Source organism: Lissotriton helveticus, chromosome 1_1 (assembly GCF_964261635.1).
Source record: "Lissotriton helveticus chromosome 1_1, aLisHel1.1, whole genome shotgun sequence".
Taxonomy (NCBI): domain Eukaryota; kingdom Metazoa; phylum Chordata; class Amphibia; order Caudata; family Salamandridae; genus Lissotriton; species Lissotriton helveticus.
In genome coordinates, this window is record NC_136057.1 from 1,075,262,062 (window position 1) to 1,075,286,789 (window position 24,728).

A 24,728-nucleotide genomic window follows, 5' to 3' on the forward strand; every position below is an offset into this window, starting at 1 on the left:
GCTTTGTCCATCTCCTGGTCACTTGCATTTGGATCTGGAGCTGGAAGGATTACTTTTTGTGGGTGCTGCTGGATATTTGGATTTGAGGCCTTTTTGACTGTCTTTGGATCACTTTTGGATTAGAAATCAACTTTCACAAGTAAGTTTGTTTGGGGCATTACAGTTGCTGCAAGTACAATTTTGGAACTTTTTCAGAAAATTAAATAAATTATATTGTGGGTAGCCACAGTATCCAGTAGGACCAGGGTTGGTTATGGGTGCATGATACAACTGTTTTGTTGAATTTAAACACCATTGAGGCCATGGATGGGCTGGGATTGTGCAGATTTTATTGTTTTTTGTCGTTTTTTTGGGCCTGCTGGTGTGGCCCTTTGCCCAGGGGTGGTGAGTGTTGCATGGGCCTAGTCTTTCTGTGGGGTGTCTTCTTGAATTTAAACATAATTGAGGCCATGGATGGGCTGGGATTGTGCTTATTTTATTGTTTTTTGTCGTTTTTGGGGGGCTGCTGGTGTGGCCTTTTGCTTGCCCAGGGGTGGTGGTGGTGCATGGACTGAGTGTGCCTGTGGTGTTGTCTCACTCTCTTTGATGTAAACATCATGGATGGCATTGGATTGTGGTGATTTCTGGCTGTTTTTCTGTTTTTTGGGGGTGTACTGTTGATGTGGTCTGGCCATGTGGGTGGTGGTGGTGGCCATCTTGAGTGCTGGCTGGTACAGGCAACATGTGCTTGGGGTGTAAGGGGGCCATTTTGAGGAGAGGCAGTGTCTGAGGCCTGCACTTATTTTGCCTACTTTTCATCCCTTATGCCCAGGGGTAGTGAGTGTTGCATGGGCCTAGTGTTTCTGTGGGGTGTCTTCTTGAATTTAAACATAATTGAGGCCATGGATGGGCTGGGATTGTGCTTATTTTATTGTTTTTTGTCGTTTTTGGGGGGCTGCTGGTGTGGCCTTTTGCTTGCCCAGGGGTGGTGGTGGTGCATGGACTGAGTGTGCCTGTGGTGTTGTCTCACTCTCTTTGATGTAAACATCATGGATGGCATTGGATTGTGGTGATTTCTGGCTGTTTTTCTGTTTTTTGGGGGTGTACTGTTGATGTGGTCTGGCCATGTGGGTGGTGGTGGTGGCCATCTTGAGTGCTGGCTGGTACAGGCAACATGTGCTTGGGGTGTAAGGGGGCCATTTTGAGGAGAGGCAGTGTCTGAGGCCTGCACTTATTTTGCCTACTTTTCATCCCTTATGCCCAGGGGTAGTGAGTGTTGCATGGGCCTAGTGTTTCTGAGGGGTGTCTTCTTGAATTTAAACACCATTGAGGCCATGGATGGGCTGGGATTGTGCAGATTTTATTGTTTTTTGTCGTTTTTTTGGGCCTGCTGGTGTGGCCCTTTGCCCAGGGGTGGTGAGTGTTGCATGGGCCTAGTCTTTCTGTGGGGTGTCTTCTTGAATTTAAACACCATTGAGGCCATGGATGGGCTGGGATTGTGCAGATTTTATTGTTTTTTGTCGTTTTTTTGGGCCTGCTGGTGTGGCCCTTTGCCCAGGGGTGGTGAGTGTTGCATGGGCCTAGTCTTTCTGTGGGGTGTCTTCTTGAATTTAAACACCATTGAGGCCATGGATGGGCTGGGATTGTGCAGATTTTATTGTTTTTTGTCGTTTTTTTGGGCCTGCTGGTGTGGCCCTTTGCCCAGGGGTGGTGAGTGTTGCATGGACTGAGTGTGCCTGTGGTGTTGTCTCACTCTTTTTGATGTAAACATCATGGATGGCATTGGATTGTGGTGATTTCTGGCTGTTTTTCTGTTTTTTGGGGGTGTACTGTTGATGTGGACTGGCCATGTGGGTGGTGGTGGTGGCCATCTTGAGTGCTGGCTGGTACAGGCAACATGTGCTTGGGGTGTAAGGGGGCCATTTTGAGGAGAGGCAGTGTCTGAGGCCTGCACTTATTTTGCCTACTTTTCATCCCTTATGCCCAGGGGTAGTGAGTGTTGCATGGGCCTAGTGTTTCTGAGGGGTGTCTTCTTGAATTTAAACACCATTGAGGTCATGGATGGACTGGGAATGTGCAGATTTTATTGGTTTTTGTCGTTTTTTTGGGCCTGCTGGTGTGGCCCTTTGCCCAGGGGTGGTGAGTGTTGCATGGGCCTAGTCTTTCTGTGGGGTGTCTTCTTGAATTTAAACACCATTGAGGCCATGGATGGGCTGGGATTGTGCAGATTTTATTGTTTTTTGTCGTTTTTTTGGGCCTGCTGGTGTGGCCCTTTGCCCAGGGGTGGTGAGTGTTGCATGGGCCTAGTCTTTCTGTGGGGTGTCTTCTTGAATTTAAACACCATTGAGGCCATGGATGGGCTGGGATTGTGCAGATTTTATTGTTTTTTGTCGTTTTTTTGGGCCTGCTGGTGTGGCCCTTTGCCCAGGGGTGGTGAGTGTTGCATGGGCCTAGTCTTTCTGTGGGGTGTCTTCTTGAATTTAAACATAATTGAGGCCATGGATGGGCTGGGATTGTGCTTATTTTATTTTTTTTTTGTCGTTTTTGGGGGGCTGCTGGTGTGGCCTTTTGCTTGCCCAGGGGTGGTGGTGGTGCATGGACTGAGTGTGCCTGTGGTGTTGTCTCACTCTCTTTGATGTAAACATCATGGATGGCATTGGATTGTGGTGATTTCTGGCTGTTTTTCTGTTTTTTGGGGGTGTACTGTTGATGTGGACTGGCCATGTGGGTGGTGGTGGTGGCCATCTTGAGTGCTGGCTGGTACAGGCAGCAACATGTGCTTGGGGTGTAAGGGGGCCATTTTGAGGAGAGGCAGTGTCTGAGGCCTGCACTTATTTTGCCTACTTTTCATCCCTTATGCCCAGGGGTAGTGAGTGTTGCATACTTGCATGTCCCTAGTCTTTCTGTGGGGTGTCTTCAATGTAAACATCATGGATGGCATGGGATTGTGCTCATTTTTCTGTGTTTTGTCGATTTTTTGGGGTGTATAACTGAACTGATGTTCCTCTGTCTTCCATTGCTTTTAGGTGCACAAGAAGACTCAATAGAACCACCAGTGCCAGGAAGAAGTCCTGCAGCGGTGTGTGCAGCATAACGTCACGCGACGTCACGTCTGGACACAGAACCCTCTGCAACTCGTGCAACTGCTGCCTGCTGACCTGCTCTGAAGAAGATGGCCCCAAAAAAAGTAACCCGTAGCTCCTCTAGCAAGAAAGGTGCCAGTAAGGAGCAGAAGAAGCAAGTTACCAAGGACACTGGTGTGCCGCCCGCCCCTTTTTTTGTGAGTAAAAAAAAAAGTATGCCTGCAGCAGCTGCAGCGGGATCTGCTGGGGACCAAGCTGGCAGCAGCACCCCCGCTCCATTGGGCTCAGTGCCACCACCACCACCACGCCAACTTAAGTCCAAGCCCTTGAGTGCTGCAGAGGCAGCCAGTATACTTCTTCAATCACCATCGACCAGTGATGTTGGCTCATCGCAAGAAAGCAGCAGCAATGTCCCTCAATCAACACAGGTTGTTGTAGCTCATCTGACGAGTGTTGAACAACCACAGCGGCAACAACAATCACATGTGCAAGTACAAGCCCAAGTACATGTGGAAGGAGAGGCAGCGCAAGGAGATGCGCATGCAGAGGTGCATGGAGGGTCACAACAAGTGCCCACAATAGTTGTTCCTCCCGAAGTAGGGGCACATCAGGAAATCGACAATCAAGGCGAGGTATCATTTGAGGAAGCCACTCCTCCTGATGATCCTTCATTGTCTTCCACAACCCTAGCAAGGAAGAGATCAAGGGTGGTGTCTACATCCTCTTCAAGCACACCTCCTTCTGATGATACGGATCAAACTTGGGAACCAGCACCACAGCCGTCTGAGAGTGAGGCACACCATGATCCAACAAAGGTACTTAAGCGTAAAAGGAAGCTCGTCCAAAGTCTCAGACTTATGGAGTGTGATGAGGCTCAACAAGAAGTGGCGGATACTGCTGCTGATGAAGACTCTGCCAACGACGACCCAGTCATCATAAAGGTCACTGCAGCCCCAGCGGGCATGCAGCAAACAGACATTTTGACCCTAGCCCGAAGAGCTGCTGCGCGTGATGATGATGATGATGATGTTGTCGATGAGGAGGCAGTGGAAACACCACAATCATTGGAGTTAAGTAGTACACCAACTCGTCCCGCTTCCATATTTCTTTCTGGCAAGAAGAGACCTGCGTCAACCTCGACCTTAATTAGTGGCGGTGAAAGTGGAAAACGTACAAAAGTTGGCCAATCCAGATCCTCCACTTCATCTGGCATTAGCTTCATGACCACCACCACCAGTATCGCCGCCTCCTCCATGTCCCACAGACACTTCAAGTCCCCAGTTTGGGACTTCTTTACTGTTTGTCCAAAAAATCCAAAGTTTGCCATTTGTACCATTTGTAAGCAAGCAGTTAGTCGTGGTAAGCCAGGTACCAACTATGGTACCGGAGGCCAGAGAGGTCATCTTAGGAGACAGCACACTGTCAAATGGTTTGCGCACCTAGATGCGATCAAGAAAGGCCGAATTGAAGGAAACGTTGATGTTTCATCTGATGATGACGAGGAGGAAGAAGACGTGTCAAACACTTCCCTTACACCCAGTACCCCTGTCAGCAGCACACCCAATGTGAGGCACACTAAGAGTGTTGGAGCGACTGAGACACCAACGCACAAAAGTTCACCAGCGAGCAAAATTGGGTCAACGAAGTCATTATCAGCCCGTAAATGCTTGGTCCAGGCCAACATTAGAACAATGCTTACTTCAGACGTGCCATATGAACGCAACCACCCACTGACGCGTCTGTATAACACTAAGCTGGCTAAAATGCTAGCTGTGGACCTTCTACCTTTTTCTTTTGTAGAAGCGGTAGGTTTTCTTGAATTAGTTGCAACGCTCTGCCCTAAATGGAAGGTTCCGAGCCGGTTCTATTTTGCCAGAGTTGCGGTTCCAGCACTACATGAAGATGTGCTGCAGGCGATTGGGGCAGCTTTGCAGAAGAGTGCTGTTCACACAATACATCTGACAACAGACATGTGGACCAGTGGCCCAGGCGATGATTACATGTGCATCACTGCACACTGGGTCTCTTTTTCAGGTGTTATAGCAAAGCTAAACGCAGGTGTTGACCCGGACCAAGTTTTCAAAGCTGCTCGGAAACATGCAACACTAGCCATGTTTGCCTTGGAGAAAAGTCACACAGCAGAAAACCTTTTGGAAGAGTTTGACAAAAAGGTGTTGTCAATGCTATCCCCCCTAAAACGCAAGATTGGTTATGTTTCCACGGATAATGGCGCCAATGTAGTTAAGGCCATGTCACAGGGTCACCATGTTAGAGTGCCGTGTTTGGCGCACTGTATCAACCTGGTAGTTCAAAAATTCTTGAGTGATAAAGAGAGTCCAGCGTTCGAGGTAATGGCCACCTGCCGCAAAATGTGCAACCATTTCAGCCATTCTTTTAAGGCCCGGAAGCATCTGCGGAGACTGCTACTTCAACGTGGAATGCCAGTGAAAGCACTCATCCAGGAGGTGGCAACACGTTGGAACTCAACCTTCTACATGCTTGAGCGTCTGCATGAGCAGTATACGGTACTCGATCACTATTTCTTGACAGAGGCTACATCTCAGAAGGAGGACCTGCGGATGAGTAAGGCGCAATGGGCCATAGTTAAAAGCCTGACAGACATGCTTCGTCCTTTTGAGTTCTTCACGCGTGCAGTCAGCCAGGAGGACTGTAATTTGGGAAAAGCTATCCCATTGTTGTGCATACTGGAGCACCAACTGATGGCGGTTTCTTCTGAGTTTGAAAAAGATGAAAAAAAAAAAAACCATTTCATTTTGTCTGAGAAATTATTACATCGCCTACGTGGTGATGAACGTCTTAAAAACATCAACTCAGATCAGCATTACATTTGTGCTACTATTCTGGATCCACGCTACAAAAAGGCGCTGGCAGACAACGCATTCTTTCCTTTCGCTGATGCAGATGTTCAAAAGTACAAACATTGGTTAGCCTGGTCAGCCAAGAGGTTTGAAAAAGAACGGCAGGTTATTGAAGGAGAAGCCAGTACATCAGCATCAGCATCAGCAGGCCATCCGCAGTCACAAGAATCCACTTCTGCACCTGTGGCTGGGGCACAAGTGACCTCTCAGCCGTTAAAGACACCGGCAACTGGATCATCTGCACCACACACAATGACAACACTAACAGTGGCTGGGGAGGAGGATTGGCTAAGTTTGATGGGGTATGGTTCTCTAAAAAATGTCACAGGCACAGCAAAAAGTAAGCAAAGTGGAGGAACAGTTGATGACCTTGAGTCGATGGTGCAGGACTATCTGAATGACTCAACAGTGGTCTTTCTTAATGAGGAGCCATTGCAGTATTGGCATGGCAAAAAACAATTGTGGCCACAGCTCTACAACCTGGCTATAAACTATTTGTCTTGCCCACTCGCAAGTGTGTCTTCTGAACGTGTTTTCAGTGCTGCTGGTGGCATTGTAACTGCCAAACGGAGCCGCCTATCGCCCAAAAATGTGGAGCGGCTGACAATGATCAAGATGAATCAGCACCTCATACCACCAGATTACAAAGTGCGAGAAAGCACGCCACATGAAGACGATGAGGACAGCAACGTAGATGAGGGGATTTTTTCTCTGTTCGGTGCCACTGACCTCATCCAGCCTGAATTCGCAGAGTATGATGACGAAATCTTGTTCTTATTCCCTGACACCGAGCCCTGAAAATGAGACAATCAATCAAGAACTTTCTTTTTCGTCCTTATTCACTTTTATTCCTGTGTGCTTTGTGTCTCTCTTTCTTTGTTTTGCACAGTTAATTTAATTCAAACTTTAATCACCTAATCCCAAAAAGAAGACCATCATCAGAACTGTCTTCACTTGTTTGCTTATTGATTTGAAGGTGCCGCAGTCTACATTCCTCAGGTTCACAAGTTCTGAAGAACATGCTCCTCTATCCTCCTCCTCCAGACTGCGATTTCCCTCCAAGCAGAGTGCTGGATTACGCACAATGAAGAAAGACTCAGCACTTGTGGGGGTGTTGTACTTCTTTGCGGGTGAGTTGACGGTTTTGGGCCCATTGCTGTGAAGCTCTAATAATGGACAAAAGTGTTTTGGACCAAATATGAGGTGAAAATTTCTTGCCGTTTTTGCTGACTTGCTTGCCTTTGAGGTGCTCTTTGGCGGGGTTCCGGGGGTTTGTGTGTAATTTTTGGTGTCTGTCGAAGCACTGCTGCGACAGTCTAATCTTGATTGCATTTGCTTTTCAGGAAATCCGTGGTGGAAAACAGGAGTTATGATGATTGATGATGACCTAGCTGCACAGCGCGTTACTTTGGACCGAAGGCCGAGAGATATTGTAAGTATGAGATTTAGCTTTTTCGCTGTTTGGGGGTGTTGTCGGGTGTTTTTTTGCGGGTGGGTTGGCGCCGGCGGGTCTTGCCTGGGGCATTCCTGGGAAGGTCTAATACCGGATACAAGTATTTTGGACAAAATCCATAAGGAACAGCCTTTTTTTTGCCATTTCTTCAGACATCTTGCTCAATGTAGCTTTTGGGGGGCTTCCTGCTGTTCGTGGGTGGGTTGCGGCCGGGGTCTCTGTCGAAGCACTGCTGCGACAGTCTAATCTTGATTGCATTTGCTTTTCAGGAAATCCGTAGTGGAAAACAGGAGTTATGATGATTGATGATGATGATGACGACCTAGCTGCACAGCGCCGCGTTTGGACCGAAGGCCGAGAGACATTGTAAGTATGAGATTTAGCTTTTTCGCTGTTTGGTGGTGTTGTGTCGCGTGTTTTTTTGCGGGTGGGTTGGCGCCGGCGGGTCTTGCCTGGGGCTTTCCTGGGAAGGTCTAATACCGGATACAAGTGTTTTGGACAAAATCCATAAGGAACAGCCTTTTTTTTGCCATTTCTTCAGACATCTTGCTCAATGTAGCGTTTTGGGGGGCTTCCTGCTGTTCGTGGGTGGGTTGCGGCCGGGGTCTCTGTCGAAGCACTGCTGCGACAGTCTAATCTTGATTGCATTTGCTTTTCAGGAAATCCGTGGTGGAAAACAGGAGTTATGATGATTGATGATGATGATGACGACCTAGCTGCACAGCGCCGCGTTTGGACCGAAGGCCGAGAGACATTGTAAGTATGAGATTTAGCTTTTTCGCTGTTTGGTGGTGTTGTGTCGGGTGTTTTTTTGCGGGTGGGTTGGCGGGTCTTGCCTGGGGCATTCCTGGGAAGGTCTAATACCGGCTAGAAGTTAGTTGGACAAAATCCATAAGGAAACACCAGTTTTGGCACTTTGTAAGTTAGGGTTCGTTAGGGTTAGCCCTAGCAGCAGGATTGCATGTGTTTAGGGGGGTTCTATTGCAACGCGGTTCTGTTGTTGTAGAGCACTGTTGGAGCGATGCTGGCTATGGATACTTTTGCTTGCAGGCAAGTGGTTTGAATACAATCCACGGTCTGTATTTGGGTCTACTGTTACTTTCAAAGTACGTTTTGTAACCATTTTTCTGCTAGGCATCATCAAAGTGTGACTTTTTGAACCACACAGCGTACATACCTTTTATTTATTTATCAGTGGTATTGTAATAGCACTTCCTGTTTTCCGTTCAATAATTACAGGCCGGGTTTCAGTCAACATCCGCCAGGCAGGCAGTGGACAGGGTGTCTCTTCTGTCAGTGGTCACCACCACATTGATGGACGAAGCGTCAGCTGGAATGGAGGAGTGCCGCCAATAAGAGGAATTGTTTGCTGCATGCAACTTACTTACCAATTTCAACAGGACAACTCCAACAACATACGCAATACAGATACAGTATCCATTGTTGTCTTTTATTCTATGAGTGTGACTGCATGTGCTTACCTTTACTTTGTAACCAAAGATTGTCTGTAAACTCTGTATCTTCAATTATTGTTTGTCCATGCTCTGCTTTTTTTTTCTTCTCTCAACAAAACCTACCCAAAAAGAAACCCCCATTCCCATCCATTTTACAAACCCTAACCCTCTTCCCCCGGGCTGTGTTGTTTTGCTTGATGTCTGACTAAAATGACATCAATAATTCCACACACTTGCTGGGGAGGATAAGGTGATAGCAGCAACAGGCTGGTGAAGGAATACGAGGATATCTTCTAGACTTACTCAGCTTCAGTACTATATCTTCTAGTAGTAGTAGCCAATGTCAAATAAATTCAACGCAAGTACTAGTTATACTTGCAATACTTTACCATTTGTTAGGCTACATTATGGCACTGTTCTAGTGTACTGTCACCTGCTATTTTCTCGATCGTACCGTAACCGTTGTAATGCTACAGTAAGGAGTACAAACAAGGTTTCGTTTTCTTTTTTTCCATAGGCATGCAACTGCCACTGTGTCACACCACTAGTAACACCGCAATGAGGAAATGTCACCCGCCCAGGAATGACAACGTTAATCCCCATTTCACCTGGAGCCAGCCCTGGGCCTAGCCCTAATTTCTAACACAAATTACAGGTAAGATAAGCGTTTGGTGGGAGGTAGTATAATGGAGTATTATTTCGGAGTAGACAAGAGTTTGACGGTTGTACTACTAAAGTCCTACGACTGTTCAGGAAAACAAAGTTACTGTTACACCCCCGCCCCCCACCCACCAGACTGAAAAGCAGTAAAAAACAGGTATGGTCAGATAAAGTAGTTGAAAAATATATTTATTTATCCCTAACAAAATAATCTCCCTCACCCACCCTAACCCCAACGATTGTCTCTGAAACGTCCCAAAACGATCCCAACTCCCAAATCCCACCCCCCAAAAGTCTATAAAAAAAGGGCAAGGGACACTCCACTACTGGAGGGTGCTGGTGCTGGTGCATGATGCGGCATGGGCATCATACTCCTTGCGGAGGGTGGCAAGCTCGGAGCGGAGGCCCTTAACCAAGGTCTTATACCTCAGGACCTCCTGCTCCAGGTTGGACATGCGGACTCGTAGGCGGTGTTGGCGTTCCTTGCAGCTCCTGTGGGGGGCAGCTGGTGTTTCCGGTGCTTGGCGGTGGCGGTCGGCTTTCTTAGCCCGGCTCGGTCCCGCTGGTTTAGTCACGGAGGAGGATGCAGTCGAAGATGTTGCCCCGCTCGACTGCGTGTCCTCCTCCTCCTCCAGGGCCACCAGCCGCCGATACTCGGCGACTGTGGCCTCCAGCCTCCGTTGCCGGGCCAATCTAGCCTGCTCCCTCCTTGTTGTTGATTTGGAAGAAGGAGCAACTATATGAAGAAAGAAAGACATAGTCTGTAACCAATGCTCCTTATTAATAACACAAAGTGATTGAGCCGAAAGTTGGGTCACAGAGTACAAGTAGCAAATTGAAAGCACAGTACATAACTATTGAGGACAGTATCTATGTAACCCTCCCACTTCTGCATCCTTGCTCTAACAGTAGTGGTAGTTTAATGAACTAATTCTACGACCACTATGGACTTCCATTACAGTCGACTATGACAGTACACCAGTCTTATTCTTCTTCTTCTCTCTTGTTTAGGGAAATGGGTACGTTATCTTATGCAAGCCGGCAGAATGACATGGACACAGCACAGTGAAGTTGCACCCGAGAAAAAAAGTTGCACACCATGATGATGGAGACAGACTTGCGTTACTGTACCGGTCCAGTACATGCAGGTGGTGAAGCTATTACTTTTCTATTACGGGTGGCACTGAGAATACTCTGTTACAAGGGCTACTGCTTAATTAATTTACCTTTCACCCTACAGTGCAAATGAGTACTAGAAAAGGAAACTGAAGAAGCTAACTAATTTGATTATCTATCACTTCACATGGGACGTATTTAATGACAGATGAGATGACTTTAGGTGCTTTGCTTAATATTGAGTGAACACAGTGATACACCCACACATGAATGACGTACTACAAGTAAACTAAAGTTATTAAGAGAGGTACGGAGTGTCCACCGTAATAACCAGATATATGCTGTGAATGCAAACGCAATACAAAGTACTGCTACTATTCATGGAAGTATTGGACACATTTACAATTTCTTTTCCTTGCCTTCCCTGCACTGGGACGGACGTGCGGGTGCGGTGGTACATGCTCTTCAAGGTAACACTTACTTCACCTGGCGACCATCTACTCTCTCTAGATACACATTTGCTATGTAAGAGTCAGAGAATACCATGCTCCAGGCATCCATTCATTCAAAGTATACGCACACATACAGTTTCTGTTTCACCCACCCAGGCTGCTGTCCTTCCACCCATCCTTGCTTCATCATTGACCCAGCCATGCACCATACCATATTCTTTCCTTCCCAGCCACCTCTGGGTCCAAGCAAACACATATCGTTCTTCTTTGCCAGCCATCATACAAGTTCGCGTCCCACTTACTTACACCCTTCTTTCGCTTTTCGTTCATCCCATCCATCACGTTCGTCTAAGAACTTATTGGGATTCTTCTCACCAAAAACTTCACAGCTAAGTCGAAGTACATTTCGAGGAGGCTACTACCTGGTTGATTTGTAATTGTAATACACCCGTGCAGAAAGCACACTATGCAGTCTTCAATCTCAATAAGTAAGGAATATATAGCTTACCTGTTTCCGCCACCACCGTTTGATCCCCCACAGGAACGGCCACCAGCTCTTCTACCGCCGCATCCTCCCCAGAGGCCTCCGAGTCCAAGTCCAACACATCAGCCACCTCCGCGCTGGCCCCGTCACCAGATGTTACACCTACAAAGTACATTTAAGAAAGTTAGAATACACCACTCACTACTATATAATATTTGGTCTAGGAGAAATGTTAAAAAAACAGAATACAATGTAATAATTTGTGACTGTCTACTCCATAGTAAAAATGTCCCATTTTCCAGGGAAGGCTGTTGTCTTGCTGCACTTTTATGCACAACTGATGAATGCTTGCTTTTGATTTTTAACACGCACCACTTTTTCTCCTAACAGACAGAAGCTTGACTCCTGAGTCCTAAGAACACGACCAGGATCAAGTTCAAAGTAGGTGAGAGTTCGGCTCGACCACAAGAAATGTGTCCAATTAATCGTCAGCACTAACCACTTTTCCGTTTACAGTTAAATAGTTTTATGACAAAGTAGATTTCAATAAATGTGTTTACTTTTAATAAAGCTTTTACACTTAAATAGACTCTGTGGTTTTTGTTCCTCTAGACTAGAGTGGATGAGCTAAAGGTTTTGGAATTTTTGCAAGCATGAGTGCCTCTGACACTTCTTGACTGTGCTGTGACTCCGTACTACTCTCTTGTCCTGCGTACGATAATCTAGAGATCATTGGGGATCTATAATCGGTGACTTCGGGAGCTGAATGACTCTGCCACACTATCTAGTCAGTAAGGAGACAGTGCATAGAGGTATTGCTGAATATAATGGGAGTCCAATGGAATTGCCAAATGTCCAATCTTAGTTAGCTACACAGACAGACTAATAAGAATAGTCTAGTAATACCACAGGGAGTCATCATATTCGAGGCAGGATAAGAATTTATATCCAGTCTACAAGAAGATCAAAGACGATTTAGAAAAAATCGAATGAGGAACGCTAGGAAAAAATAGGTACTGTTTAGTAAAATGTAAACTTACTGGGGCCAGCAAAGGAGCCCTCGCCTGCCCGATCCTGGCCTGCATCCTCAGCACCCTCCTCCTGTGTCCTCTTGCCCTTGGGGGGAGCTGATGTACAACATGAAAGAAAGAAAAACCATAAAACATGGATGAGATTTTTCAACCAAATCAAACATTTCAAAAGAACAATAACAACATATTTTGGAAAAATAGCAAATAGATAGACAACTATTCCACGGGATCTATCTCATGTGGTATACTACGTTATTCGTATTGCCTGATTTGCGGAACGTTGACTTAGAAAGTTCCTATGTAACTCAATAAACAGACTACTAAAGAGGTTTGCCTAGGCCTGGCACTGCAGGCAGTAGTGCACAACACGTGACAGACAAAGTCCATCCTGCTTGCAGATCAGTGAATACTCAAACTATCAATCCACCCGCCACCACCGCCACTATTTCTTCTGATAGCCATGTGACTGTCTAAAGGAAGGACACTGGACTTCAGTCTGTTGGGGCTGATTTATAAGTCCCTTGCGGAAGTTGCGACTGATTTTCCTCCATTGTTGCGTGCCTTTTCTGACGCAGCGGCAGAACAAAAGACTCGCCATGGTGTTGGTGCGGCGTATATATTAAAAAAAAAAACACATATGGGCATATGGGCGATGCATCACGTTGTAAAGCCCTGCGCCATCAGGGGGCGTTCCGGCGCAAGGGAGGGCGTACCTGCGCAGGAACGAATCCTAAAAGTGGCTGAGGGAAATCTACAAGATGTCAATCAGTCATTTTTATGACAATGATGCATGACTCAAACCCTGCGCGCTTGAAGCCGACGTACGGCTTGATGCAGCATTGGGGAGATAGGGTACCCCAGAGCATTGCTGGAGCTGCGCCATCGTTGGCACGCAACTCCAGCAATGCGCTGCCTTTACGGCACAGATGCGTAAGGCTTCTGTGACGTTTTGGGCCAATGGGTGGTGGTGGCATGGCACACAATTACTGCCGCATCCCTGCTACTTTGCAGGGATGCGCCGGTAATTGAAAATATGACCCTTACTGTCTAGCATTACGCAGTTCTTTTCTTTACAGTACACTGATACATAATTTCTCAGGCCAATGAAATGCTTCTGAACACAACATACAAAACAAAGAAGCATAGTAGCAAGCAAGGCTACTGAGAAGGAGAGCAGTGCACCTGAAAATGAAATGCATAGAAGATTTTGAAATATAATTTACCTCAATGTAATCGGCAGCATTATTGCTCTTGGTAAAGAACAAAGATTTGCAAATAACAGAGCAGGATAAAACAGAGTAGTAAATGTACTACTACTACTACTCACCAAGCCCGGGGACCTCTACGCCGAGCGCGTCCAGCAAGTCCCGCTCCCGGTCCATGACATCGGTCCAGCGGTGGGTGGCCTGGTTATATGTGCGCCGGACCCCAGAGATCTTGTACATGGCCCGGCACACCTTCTCCCACCGCTGGCGGCGCTCCCGGATGCCATAGCCGGTCGCGATCTTGCCGCCTCCCAGGATCGTCTTGGGGAGGCGGCGCTGGACATGGAAGATCAGTGCCGCCACTTCCTCCGCGCTAAAGATCTCCCTCGGGACCACTTGCTCCCCCCTTAAACGCCCGCACGGGAGCCGGGCACGGGGTGCGGGACCCTTCCCCTTCTCAGGGTGCTTCCCGGCTCCCTTTACCATGGTCTGGGCAGAAATAAACTTAAATGATAAAGAAGAAATAGAATAGTGAAGAAGAAAATAAAAGAGTTTAAAAAAGTAGTTTAAAAGTAACTAAAAGCTGCAGAAAACACAAAAATATAGAGCTAGAAAAATAGAGGGTTAGATAATAAGTAAAATTAGATCAAAAAAACTTCAAACAAGCAAAGGATGGCAGAGATTGAGAGAGGATAGAGAAAGCATGCCCAGAACCATAGCAATGAATGAGAAACAAGATGGCCGCGCCCGTTCACGACCGCGTGGGTAAGTTCGCGCGAGATTTTCCTTGCGAGTACGCGCGAACTTGTACTCGCGAGCAGCACACTTTGCGAGATTACACATAGCGGGCGGAAACGGAATTACGTCACGCCAACAAGATGGCCGCGCCCGTGTACGACCGATAGGGTAACTTGGCAAACGAATAGCTAGAAGCGCCTCGCGAACACGCGCAAGATCACGCGAACATACACGTCGCAACAAAAACAATTTTGTATTCGCACGTATTCGCGGCTTCCGAAATCGATCTCGCACGGATTCGCGCCCCAAATAACGCGCGAAATTGCAAAAAAAACGATTTTAGCTAAAATGAAAGCAATGAGCAGGTGCAAAAGTTCAAACTTAACATTAGTAACATTCAAGGTAGTGCTTCCTGATGGGCCCCTCCAGAGTTTGCAACAATTCTATGACCCTGCTATGACCCAAACAGCAGGCTCATAGAATAGCACCATAAAGGTCCTGTAAAAAAAAAATTTCACTGCAACAAAAAGCAAATTACAGATAAGGAAGGAAGCAGGTGCCAGCCAGACTGGAACTTTCAAAATTACTGACACATTAATGAAACACAAATTAATTGATGGCAGTTGAAGAAGGGCAGGTGTGCTAGCTTTTTTCAACCACCATAATCTACAGTAATAAATAAACCTAATAGGTGCCTGTGAGGATGTACTAGAGGGTGGCATGGGTGTCCCAGAGGGTGGCAGTGGTGAAACAGAGGGTGCTGTGAACCTGTGATGATAAACCAGACGTAGAAACAACATAGTCGCGGCCGTTGCAAGCCGAAAAGTAAGTTCGCAATTGCGAACTTGTCCCAAAATCGGCGCGAACACGCGCCAACACAAAAAACGGAAAAATCCGCAAGTCCGCTAGAGTTCGCGGATCTTCGCGGATTGCGAATCCGTAAATACGCAAGTTCGCGGATTGCCAATCCGCAAAATCCGCCCATGCTTAGTTCTGAGGCTACCCTTTGAAGCTCAGGAAGGCTGAGTAAAGCACCCTCCTCCAGACATTAATCTCAGGAGAGAAGCACCTCACTGACACCTTTTCTCCCCATGTCTGCAAACAATACATCATAAAACACCACTAGAGAGCCATTCACAGTCAAGTGCTCCTGGGCACTGGCAGAAAGGCCCATTTTGTTTAGACAGAAAAATGCAAATTTTCTAAAAATGGCATTTTCAGAATAGTAACTTAAAGTCTGACTGTAACATCAAAGACTTTAACAATCATAATTCATTTCAATGGAAGAAGCTCTTCAATCTGTTCCTAAACGGAAGCTATAACATATTATGTGTAATAAGGTAACCCAGTGTTAGTCTACGGAGAAGATAGCCTACAACTGTGAAAAATGACTTTAGGAGCTTTTGACTGTCAGGACATGTAAAACTTAAATACACATGTCCTACTTTTCAGGCACTATGCGCTTGGCCCAAGAAGTAGTCGGGCCAGGCAAACAGCACTGCAGCTGTAGTGGCAGGCCTGAGACATATTTTACAGTGATATGTTAGTGGACAGCTCAAAGAGTCCTGTAGCCCACTAGTAGCATTCAATACAGGTAAACTAAGTATACCAATCAGGTGTAAACCAATTTTGCCATGTTTTCAAAGGAGAGAACAAGCACTTTACCACAGACTCCCAGGAATAACATGCACAGAGTCCTAACAACCAACAAAAACAGGCGCAGCAGAGGAAGGCAACAATCTAGGGTGATCCTGCAGAGAGGGCCTAGTCCTATATATACAAGTTATCTCAATTCATTTACATCCCACAAGTAAAAGGAGGTTTTTGTTTTCATATTAATTCTTGGATTCTACTGCCAATTCAAACCTCACCTGTAGTCACGGGTTACTATTTGACAGACCTGTTGAAAAAACAAATGCTACCAAAACTGTATAGTGTACAAGGTACCGCTAGGAAGAATTCTGTGTTCTTCTGGATATATTGAACAATTTACTTACCGTAGGTAACACCTTATCTGGCAGAGACTCTATTCAGCCGTAGATTGCTTCCCTTAGAATTATCCCTAGGCATCAGACTGGATCTGGAAGTTTTTTGTGTGTAGTAACCCTGCACGCTGGTAGAAGGTGTCATTTGGATCAGCGTGGCTTTGTCTGGTTCATCCATGTCGTACGTTATGTGCCCAGTTCCTATATAGGCACCACCTCAGCGGGTTAATGTCAGTTCCTGTTCACAACTTCCTATGCCAGAAGCACAGAGTCACAAAGAACACTGACCACTGGTTTGTGGAACTAGAGCCCCGACAAGGGAACAGCCCTGTATCCTAGAAATCCATTCACATACTGAAGAGGATGGGTGGTTCAGTAAGCACTCTGCGGCAAGATAGTCTACCAGATAAGGCGTTACCGAAGGTAAGTAACTTTGTCATCTGATAGAGACTTCAAGAAGCAGATTCCTTACCTTAGAATATATAACCAAGCAATACCTTCCTGGAGGTGGGTCTGCAAACATGATTTAAACCAGAAAGTCCTGTAGGACCAAACAAAGTGCCCATCTTGAAGGACCTGACTGTCCAGGCAGTAATGTTTGGTTCAGGTGTGCAGCGAAGCCCATGTTGCTGCATAGCAGATATCCAGGACCAGAATTCTGCATGCCAATAAAGTGGTCACAGCCTTTGCTCTGGTGGAATGAGCACGCAAGCCCTCCAGGGGCTTCTTCTTGGCCAGTGCATAGCAGATCTTAATGCAGAGTACGATCAATTGGGTGATGGTTAACTGCTGAGCTTTCACCCAGAACGGTTTTGTGCTGTCAAGGTAAAATGACAACACTCTTTTTTAATCTAGCCCGTAGAGTCTCTCCACTTCCTCAGCGGGATGAGGCAGATCATAAAAGGCAGGCAACGTGATGGACTGGCCTATATGGAATGCGTTTCCACCTTCAGCAAGAAAGATGCTTATGTCGGAAGGACTAGCTTGTCCAGGAAGGCAGCGATGTCAGGCGGCACAAATGACAATGCTTGTAGCTAACTGACCCTCTGGGCTTATGTAATTGCCACCAGAAAGGCCATCTTGATGGTGAGAAGCCTAACAGGGCAGGTATGAAGCAGCTCAAAGGGAGCACACATTAGGACGCTTAGAACCAACTTAAGGTCCCATTGAGGTATAACGAGGGAGCTGGAGGAATCATGTTGCATGCCTTTAGGAAACCTATATACAGTAGGAGACCAGAACTGGGAAGGTTGATCGGGCAGCTGCAAAATCAGAAATGGCAGACAACCCTTCAACATGCCCAATGCAGAGTCCTGCTGGGCCAGGGTAAGGATAAACAGAAGAACCTGGGAAAGGGATGCAGATAAAGGGTCAACCTGGTTGGCCATGCACCATGCCTCAAATTTATTCCAAGGGCGAGCATATACCGTCTAGATGGAGGGACACCTGGCTACCAAGATAGCATTGCAGACTTTGTGAGGAAGGTCAAAAGCTGTCAACTGTCACCGCTCAATTTCCAGCATTGAAGGCAAAGCATTAATATGTTTGGATGGAGAACCCTCCCCTGATGCTGTGACAGAAGATCTCCAGAAAGAGCAGCGGACCAGAGGACTAATGCTCAACAGTTCAGGTTACCAAACTCTCTGAGTCAAGTCCTGTGCCACAAGGATGACTTGGGCACAGCTATTCCTGATCTTTTTGAGAACTCTGGTCAGAAGGGGTATAGGTGGCGAGGTGTAGAGGAGGCTGGAGCTCCAATTGAAATGAAAAGCGTCTCAGAGCGGGTGCCGCCTTGAAAACTCTGTGCTGACATTGCAAGCTCTCAACAGTGGCAAACAGATCTAACTAAAGCTCTCCCCACTGCTTAAAGAGATCATGCACCACCTCCAGATGGAGACGCCATTTCTGATCCACTATGCATCTTCGGCTAAGTTTGTCTGACCTGGCGTTCAGAGTTCTCCGCAAGGTGTTGTACCACCAGGGAAATGCCCTGACTTTCCAGCCATGTCCAGAGAGGCAGGGACGTTTGACATAGGGTCCACAACACCACCATGCCCTGTTTTGTTCAGTACCATATGGCGGTGGTTTTGTCTGTGAGCACCTGCACTAGCCTTTCCTTGACAAGAGTGTAGAAAGGCTTTCAATGCCATTCGGGTCGATCGGAGCTCCAACAGTTTGTTCTAGAGCCTGGATTCTGGACTCTGATCTCTACCTTTCCCAGATCGCCGCCCCTGCCCAGGAGTGACATCGCTCACTACAGTCAGATCTGGTTAGGTAAGGTAGTAGTGTGCCGCTGACCCAATCGTGGTTCCTTAAACACCACTGTGAATTATTTGCAGCCTGGACCATCTCGGAGAGATTCCCAGGATGCTGCACCAACTGGAACTTCAGGCCCCATTGCAGAGCCCGCATATGCCAGCAGGAATGTGTCACAAGCAGGATGCAGGAGGCCATGAGGCCCAGCAGCGTCCGAGTCAGCCTCACCAAAATTCACGATAGAGGCTGAAACATCAGTATCATAGCCTGCTTATCCTGCACTCGCTTTACTGAAGGATAAGCCCAAAACTGCACTGTGTCCAGAACAGTTCAGATGAAAGGGAGCATCTGAGAAGGGATCAGATGTGACTTTGGCATGTTGATAGTGTACTACAGCGAGTACAGGAGGTCTGCGCAGTCTGTGGTGAACACCCTAGGTAAGCTGATAAGGCTAAGGGGGAGCACAGCAAACGGAAGGTGCTTGTGGGCTACTGTGAACCCCAAGTATCGTCTGAACGCTCCCATCCAGTCCTCCAAGTCCAGGGCAGACAGGACTTGAGCAAGCGTGAGCATTCTGAATTTCTCCTTTTTTAGAAAGAAATTGAGAGGGCGGAGGTCTAGGATAGGTGTCAGGAATCAGGCTAATATGGTGTCTGTAATCTTAAGAGTACAGAGAAGGCAAAAAAGAAGAAAAAAAGATCTCGGTGAAGCCTCAGATGATCAATCTTTGGAGTTATGTATAGAGTTGTTGTGGATTTAGACATTTCAAGATGGCCGCTGCTTTAGCTGAGTATTTGTATGTCTTTTGGTGGCAAGCAAATGGAGTGTGCACGCTCTTCACTGCGCACTTCAAACTGAAATTCCTTGAGAGAAGTTAGTTTTTTCCATCCACTCCTCTTCAGTGGGAGACGGACTCATTTTGAGTTCCATTCTGCCTAGGGATAGTTTCCCTTCTTTAATAGCCCTCTAGGGTTTTGAGGGTATTCCCTTTTCATCTTTTTTTGGTGAATTCTGCATATTTTTGTTTGCCTGAGTTCTGCTGCTGTGGTCACAGTAGATTTGGGTTACTCAGCATCAGAGAAAGCAGTTCCAGAGAAGTTGTTGTGGCTTGGTTCCAGTCCAATTCCAACTCCAAGCAGTGACTGAATTTAAAACAACACCACCATTTGAAAGACAGTAAGAAATTTCCAGTTTGCGCACAGAACTGCTCAGCCTCTTCCTCTCAATTGCATGCTTACCTATCAGTTCCTCCCTGCTTTTCCTTCCTTGCTCCTTTTTGCGCGCTGCACCTACAAGAGGCATCTTGGAGCACTGCGTAAGCGTATTCTGCCATTCACCTAAAGAACTCCTGAGAGAAATAAAAGAGTCTATATTATATATAGTCTTCCTGTCTCTTCTTAAGAACTGTGTATGTCTCAATGTACTATTGCATTTAATAACAGAAGAGCGGCAATGTCTTCAGGATTAATCGGTGGGAGTTAGTTCTACACTTAGGTTGAGAAAGAGATGGCAGTGTAGTTTGTTTTATTATTTTCTTCTTCTCTGTGCATTAGGTGGTTCCTCTCCCCTGGACCATTACTGGCATCTCTACAAGAAGACGTTTCTCCAGTGAAGGATCCTTCCCATGAGAGGGTTTCACCTTCCTGAAGCAGTCTCTTCTCTGTCCCACTCCCCTTTCCTCCTTGCTCGTGGGTGTTACCATTTGTAATCAGTGATGGCACCGGTGGGTGGGCGTTGGGAATGTAGCGTCATCCTGTCTCCGTGGAGATTCAGGTACTTCTGACAATAGGACAAAGGCTTTTTTCATTATTGGGCACCAGAACGTAATGGGAACAACAACCACAACCCGCTACTGATGTCGGCACCTTCTCTATGGCTCCCTTGGCCAAGACAGCCGCTACTTCCTGGCAAGGCAAAGAGATATGATCCTTTGTCAGCCTGTTGCAAGTAGGTGGCATGGTTTGAGGGGTAGTCACAAAAGAGGCAGTAGCCCTTTTGAACAATCTGGAGATCCCAGCAGTCAGATGTTATCAAAAGAGAGTGGTACAGGTGATATAGTATCCTGCGGTCCACTGAGTGCCGATGATGGTGTGATTGCAAATGAAGGGGTTTGGAGGCCGTGGCTGCCGGTGGACTCGACCAACCTTTGGCTGACCCATAAGGTCTGGGGGTACTGGATCCTCAGCCATGTCGGGGCTGGAAAGCTTACACGCCATAGTGGGTGGGTTGGTAAGAATGCAGCTGGAAGCCTCTTCCTTAGCCACAAAATGAGAGAGAGTGGGCTGGGTTGGCGAGAGGCCAAGGAAAAACCCAAGGTAAGGCCGTAGCTCTGCTGTCCTTGAAGCACTACAGAGCGGAGTCTGCCTTATCTCCGAAGAGATGGGAACCATCAAAGGGCAAGTTAATGAGCGAGGCTTGGACATCCCTGAAAGGCCAGTAAGTCTCAGCTAGGGATGGCACCTAAGGGCCACAAACGACAAAACTGATCTGCCTAGTGAGTCAGTCGTATCCAGTCCACACGTATGGTGAACTTAGATGGGTCTCTTCCTTCAGCTACAGCTTGGGAGAGAAAAGCTAAGGCCTCCTCTCTGAACTATAGGCAGCACCTGTACAAACGAGTCACAGATTGAGTGTGAGTCTCAGTCGAAAAGGCATGCAATGTTCACCCACTGCAGTGCCAGGCTGGCCAAAAAACACATTTTGAGCTTGAGAGACCGCTCCCTCAAGGCCTTCGGGGGCATGGCACAGCAATCGAAGCAGGTCTTGTCATCGTGGTTGCGCTTGAAATACCAGCGGAAGCAAAGGTGTGAGTCAATTACTGACATTTGTCTGTGACAGGTGCCATAGGGTTTAAAACCAACTTTCCTCATGGACATCTTTGTAACACCAGGAGACAATATCTCTGAAAAAACTTTGACAAAAGGTTGAAAAGGGTCAGTGAAAAAGTGGCACGGGTAGCTCTTCTCTGGCTCTGCACTGACTGGTGCGGAAGGAAAAGAACTGTCAACAGCGTGCTGGGATGCCGCCTATATAGGCACCCAGCAAGTCACTTCCTGTGTGGACTACGCCACGTAGTGCCCAACAATGCCACCTATGGGCACGCAGGGGTACAGCTCTCGAATAATTTCCAGATCCAGTCTGATGACTAGGGATAATTCATAAGGTAAGCAGTCTGCGGCTAGAAGCCTTTATCAGATATATCAGGCATCAGTACTATCAACCCCTAATTTGTCCCTTAATTTACGATGCAAACTGATACCTCTAAAGTAGAGGTCAGTGCAATGTTCACTGGTCCAGGAAGCTCTGGCAAAACTGTACAGTAAGTAGCAATATTTTCCAAGAGCAAAGGCTGTATGTGCAAATAGGCCATGGAATTGTTTTAATTCTTTCCCGTTTGACATTTAGTCTTGGCTAGTGACTATCAATGACTGGGGTAGCTGTAAAAATACTAGGACAACAAACCTAGAATACTTTGTTGCTTTCTAGCCTTGAAGATTTATGTCTTTCACTGTCCACCAGAAAGCGATCATAAGGCCAACATATACATTGTACACCTTCACTGGCTGTACTCTTTGATAGAGGTTTCAGTAATGCTGGGAAAATAAATTGAAACATGCAGCATCAGGAGCCTTAGTTGCTACAAGTCTTACCTGCCTCTTGGTAACTCTGCAGCCAAGACTTCCAGATAACTGGAAATTGATATGGAGCCGTTACAGCATTCAAAATGACATCATACCCTGGAGGCCATGCAGTGGAACCAAAGGGATGACAGCAATGGTAGTTCAATTTACAGTGATGCAATCAGGAACAAGTACTGTTCACTAAGGTGATAGGATCCTAACTGGAAGTGTGCAATGGAAAAGGCGCAAAACCTTTAATGGGAAAATGCTGGTTCAGATGCAATGAAAGCATAGTCCCTACATACTGCTTCTTCAAAAGGCTGGACATGATGATAGACCAAGCTTTTCCTCAAGCTCCTTGTGAACGGAAGGAGAAGAAAGTTGGAATACACATGGCAGAGGGTAGGTTATTTTCAATAAGGCCTCTAGTGGGGATTGAGGGGCACGAATAAACAAGTGATGTAGGGGTAGAAACAAGAACTGAAAGGCTCTTTTCTATTTCTTGGGACGTATTTGGAAAAATTGAGGTACCAAATATACAGAACTACTTAATAGTCTGTAGAGAGTTCGCTCGAAGGGCCCCTGGACTGTTCTCCTTGACCTCTCATACTTATGTTTTAGTTAATAAACATGTCTATACATCAAGCATATGCCATGCACTGTGTCTAAACATCCACAACCGTGTCACATCTAGTCTCTCACTTTCTGACTTCACATATGCTTCATTTAAGTTTTGGTGTTTTATGAATCATCCAACAAAACCTTTGGGTACACCACACAACAAATCATTTTATATACATTAAGATTTATTTTGAATTGCGTAAAATGGGAAGGCAAATATATTTTTCTGCATATATAGGGAAAATGAAAATAGGATAATGGTCCTCACGACATTTTCAGCCAGAGGAAGTTAAGCTCCACGTCTGGTTTACAGGATATTTGAAGCCAAGTTATGTGGCCTTCACCAAAATGGCAGGCTTGGTGTAATGTGTCACTATTGCACTATCTGCACATGCCACATAATGTTCAAGATCTGGCCAGTTGTAATAATTATGCATGTCGTATTACGAAAATTGTGAAAATATACATGTTTATTATAGGTGAGTTATGATAAGCTGAGATATGTTCTCAAATGGACTACTGGTAATATAATTTGTAATTTACCACACAGTTTCTGAAAATGTTTTCATAACTACAAAGAAATGGTGCTTTATTGTCACTGTTTATTTTAAAAAGCACTAGAGCTGCGAAAGCAAAGTTGGGCTATCATTTTCAGAGAAGGAGTTTCCTTTTCTGTGTGAGGGTGCTCCGCTGCAGGAAGAAATATGACATCAGTGATCATATAGGACTTGCGTTCCTGGCATATGTTGGGGAATATCTGGCACTTGAGACACAATTCCAATTAAAACATTATATTCAACTTAACGTTTTAATAATAGCACATAAAAGGCAAATTGTCTTTGACACAAGTTACGTGGATTCTTGAAGGAAGCATTCGTTATTCAATGCTCCGCATCTAGTGTCCTCAAGCAGACTTGCAATGAAAACCTAAACTGAGATATGTTAACTACTAAAATCGATTGCAGTTGTAGTAGTAGCAGCAGCACAAGGGCATTAATATGGTCCATGCCCCCCTATCAGTCACATACTGACACACGTGTACACATTTCAATGTATGAAAACATTACAACGGAATTATAAGCACATCCTGAGTAGTCTTTAAAAAACTATTAAGTATAATCGCTTTTAGAATGTTGCATTATCATATTTCAGTAGTATTATTTGATTTAATTGTATTAATGCATCTATATCATTAACTGCACCGGTCATGTATTGATTATGGCGACCTTAGGTATTTTAATATACCTTGCACATAAGGTAACTTGTACATTGTTCAAAAGAGACTGCTTAATTGGCAACCTGCCAAAGTGCATGAATGTCTGCCCAAATGAAAGTTATATGAAGATACCCTTACCATTATAATATATAGAAGTGAAAAGAAGAGAATAAAATACATATTTCCAACAATATATCTGTTAGTGTGAACTAAAATGTGAAATCGTAGTTAATATAGACATTTGTGGCTTAATATCATACAACCCTGACACATCGAAGTTTTTATTAAAAGCTTTGGGATGTGACTGGAATAACAATTAGTCATTGCTAATTAGTATTTTCAGTTTAGCATATTCACTTTCAGACATATTGCTGTTTGCACATGGTAATTTAGGTAAACAGATAGCATCCACAGCTGCATCAATTAACACTGCTAATCAAAACTGAATTCAGGTAATTAGACACATTTATGCAGAAAGTCTATAATTTGGGGGAAA

The 24,728-nt window shown here is 45.8% G+C and overlaps 1 protein-coding gene and 1 long non-coding RNA gene across 6 annotated transcripts in view; one reads left to right on the forward strand and one right to left on the reverse strand.

The window, feature by feature from the left end:
* Positions 1-24,728, reverse strand: part of LOC144821103 (uncharacterized) — a 551,585-nt gene that overhangs the window by 110,086 nt on the left and 416,771 nt on the right. The window lies entirely within an intron of this gene.
* On the forward strand, positions 7,679-8,840 carry LOC144821150 (uncharacterized). The gene is made up of 3 exons (XR_013608257.1): positions 7,679-7,760; positions 8,054-8,150; positions 8,634-8,840. It is a non-coding gene; the product is annotated as an uncharacterized LOC144821150 (long non-coding RNA).